Source organism: Bidens hawaiensis, unplaced genomic scaffold (assembly GCF_021521415.1).
Source record: "Bidens hawaiensis isolate Kalapana, Puna unplaced genomic scaffold, B.hawaiensis_p1.1 tig00049809_1, whole genome shotgun sequence".
Lineage (NCBI taxonomy): Eukaryota > Viridiplantae > Streptophyta > Magnoliopsida > Asterales > Asteraceae > Bidens > Bidens hawaiensis.
This window is the reverse complement of record NW_027506123.1, coordinates 39,858-43,391: the sequence shown is the minus strand read 5'-3', so window position 1 is coordinate 43,391 and position 3,534 is coordinate 39,858.

The window sequence follows — 3,534 nt, the reverse complement described above, 5'->3', positions numbered from 1 at the left end:
GAATTTAAGAAATTGAGCGAAGTTACAAATTCACGCGAAGTTAAGTCTTAAGCGAAGTTATCCACAACTTCGCCTACAGTGCTGTTTGAAAATAAATTTTTGATTTTTGGATTTCTTTGAGTTTTGAGAAAGATGTCTTCGATAAACATTACCGAACTAGTAAAGATGGAAGTAGAAGTAGGTTCGGCTACAAAGGCACCTAAGATGCTTAAGAAAACTGATTATGTAGCGTGGAAAGATCGTTTTGAACAATATGTCAAGTATCAAGATGCCAAGATGTGGGTGTGTATACAAGATGGTTACATTCCACCTACTGCTGAGTATGAAGGTCGTGATCAGATCAAGAAATACAAAGAGATGGAAGAAGAGGAGAAGAAAATGTATGAGGCAGAAAGCAAAGCTCATGCAGCAATTACAATGGCTCTTCCACAAGAGATACTTCACACCTTCCGAAAGTATAAAACTGCTAGAGAGCTTTGGGAAGCACTTGAGAACCGGTTTGAGGGCAATGTGGGAATTCGTGCCTCGAAAATTAAACTTCTAAAAACCCAATTCTCGGTCTTCAAGTATCTGAAAAATGAATCACTTGATGATATCATCACTAGATATTATCATCTGATGACTGAACTCAGCAACTATTCAATTGCTTACAAAGAAGATGAGATTGTTGAAAAGCTTCTTGATGCTCTCCCACCGAAATGGGAGATGTATACAGTGTTGATGAGAGAAGACAAAGACTTTGCTGACTATGACCTGGAGACAGCAGTTAACAAGCTAAGAACGTTTGAACTGAACATGGTAAGAAAGAAGACACCTACCGATCAGGTTCAAGATCCAGGTATGTATGGTGCAAAGGTTAACTCTGGATCAAGTTCGAAAACTGAATCATCTGCTTATTACTCTAAGGGAGAGTCAGGCGCGAGCTCAACACATGAGGGACATGTATCTCTCAACATGAACGGTGATGTGTGCTTTGTAGCTGGAGGATCAAATGCTTCTCAACCTCAAGCGACCAAGAGTAGTTTTTCCCCAAGTGTGTCAAACAACAACTACTCGAAGATGCCCATGAGTGTTAAATCTGCTGAACAGCAGTTTGCTCTCTATGCATCCTTTTGATGTCCCTGAAAAATTTTACAAGCTAATAACAAGCATGTCATAATCTAATCCTTAACAGCCCCTAAACGAGTATATCGGCAATACCTTTGCGGTTTTTACTGTTTCAACCCTTTTCTCCCTATTCAGGGTTCTTGGCCTTCTATATAAAGTAACTACAGGTCCTATATCACAAAACCAAGCATGTATCATCAAAATTCCATCCTTGAAACTTAGGGTTTCGGTTAGGGTTTTAAACCAAACTTTTGAACCATAAAAATGCGATTTAAACCTTCTAATCCATGTTTATGACCAAAAAAACTTATCAATTCAGTTTAGTACATGTGTTTAGGATAAAAATCTGTTTCTAGATTATTTTAAAGAGTTTTATATGGTTAATAATGGTTTTTACTAATCAAACCATGATCTTATGTGTTTTAAGCATATTAAACCAAGCCAAAATGATCAAATCTTCATGTTTACCTTAGGGTTTTGGTTGAAAGGTATGAATAAGCAAGCTAGCTACAGCATATGTCCAGATTTTTTGTGAAAACTTGTGAGTTAAGTTGTTAAAAAAATTATATATATATATATATATATATATATATATATATATATATATATATATATAAAAGGGAGGTTTAGTCCACTTTGGCGGTTGGGCCTTTTTGGGCCCAATTTTGGCCCATTAGTCTCGTTTTGCATGACCGAATGTAAAATCTCGAGTGCAAGTTTATTTTGAGTTCGGTTTTTGGTGAGAAAAATATATCAGGTGCGACAAACAGCGAGAAAATGAGTGTTTTTCGGCCAATTTCTTGTAAATTTAGAAAAACATACCATTTGTTTGTAAAAATCCAAAATATTTTCACGGATCGCTTAAAATGTCACACCCCAACCTAAGGCGGAAATGTCGGGGCGCAAACTGATTGTTCACGGCTCACAAGGTACTATCATACATAATAAAATATGGCAATATCTATTTAATTTTTTTATTTCAAATTTCAAATATAACAATAATAATCCCAAACTAAATAATAGAGCAAATATTCTTTATTTTATTTCCTAAGGTCTTTCTATGCGCTCTTCACCTTAGCTACGAATCAACTGTTAACCTACATATGTATAGAAAATAAAGAGATTTGTCAACAACACATATTGAGTGAGATGATCACTAGTTTTCATGTACAATAATAATATATATATATAATAAATGATAAATACGCAAACAAAATAATGTGAGTGATAATCAATCAAACCGTAAGCAAATAATGTGTCAATTGGCCGTTGCCTAGCGAATTGGACATTGACTACTATGACTAGCATACAAATGTGATTGTCAGTTGACCATGCCTCATGAACATGGGCTATGGCTACTAGGACGGCGTATGATTATACTGACATGCTAGACTTCTGATGGACCTCTCCGAATATGATAGAATATAAACACTTAAACAAGTAGCAATTAGCATTTAATTGAAATACACAAAATAATTATGTTTGCGAGTTTGTGTATATATGATATAAAATATGAATTAGATACGCATATGCCTCCAAAATATTTGAAAACAGTAAAATAAAAGGGGGAATGATATATCACCTTGATAATTAAGCGAATAAACCGAGAGGTACAATAAACGAGCAAAGTTAATGTGACAAGTTTTCTGATCCAAACAGACCTGAGACTTATAAAAAAAATAAAATATAGTAAAAACGGAGAACATAGCCGCTGGAATCAATCCAAACGGATATCTAGAATTCCAGTTATGAGATTTTCAGTAAATAAGCGAGCTGGTACTGACCAGAATCCGAACAGTGAGTCGGAAGTCGAGTTTTGGTCAATAACCTTAAAATTTTGAAAGTTATGAAATTATAAAATAAGTTAAACTAAGTTAAATACCAATAAATATAAGTTTTAAATAGTTCGAAAGATCTGAATTACATTCCCGAATCGGTTTAAACATAAACGAATACAAATAGGAAAAATCTGAGATGTTACATAAAGCGTCCCAAATAAGTGTTTTGTAAGTCTTTTTCGGCTTAACAGATGATACAATGCTTGTTTCGTAATTATTATTCGCATTTAAAACCATAGCAGGTAGTTAAACGAGCATGTTTTCGTTTAACCAGCTTGCTATCGCACTAAGGCCATAATATCAATATGTTGGCTTATAATATACTTATATCACTTATAGACGCCCCTTGGGATATCTGGTTCATAACCAGACCCTTTTGGTTATTCGTTTGTTCGATACGCAATAAGCGGTTAATCACTTATTCGATATGTGAATACTAAGGTGTGCCCGGTTTTGTCATGAATGTCACACCGATATACGTGAAAGTTGATGAATTTTGAAAAGTGTAGTTGAGTTGATGAAATCGATGAGTTAACTTCAAGATACATGGAACCGTATGAAGTTGTCTCGAAAAGTAATCCCATAGCAT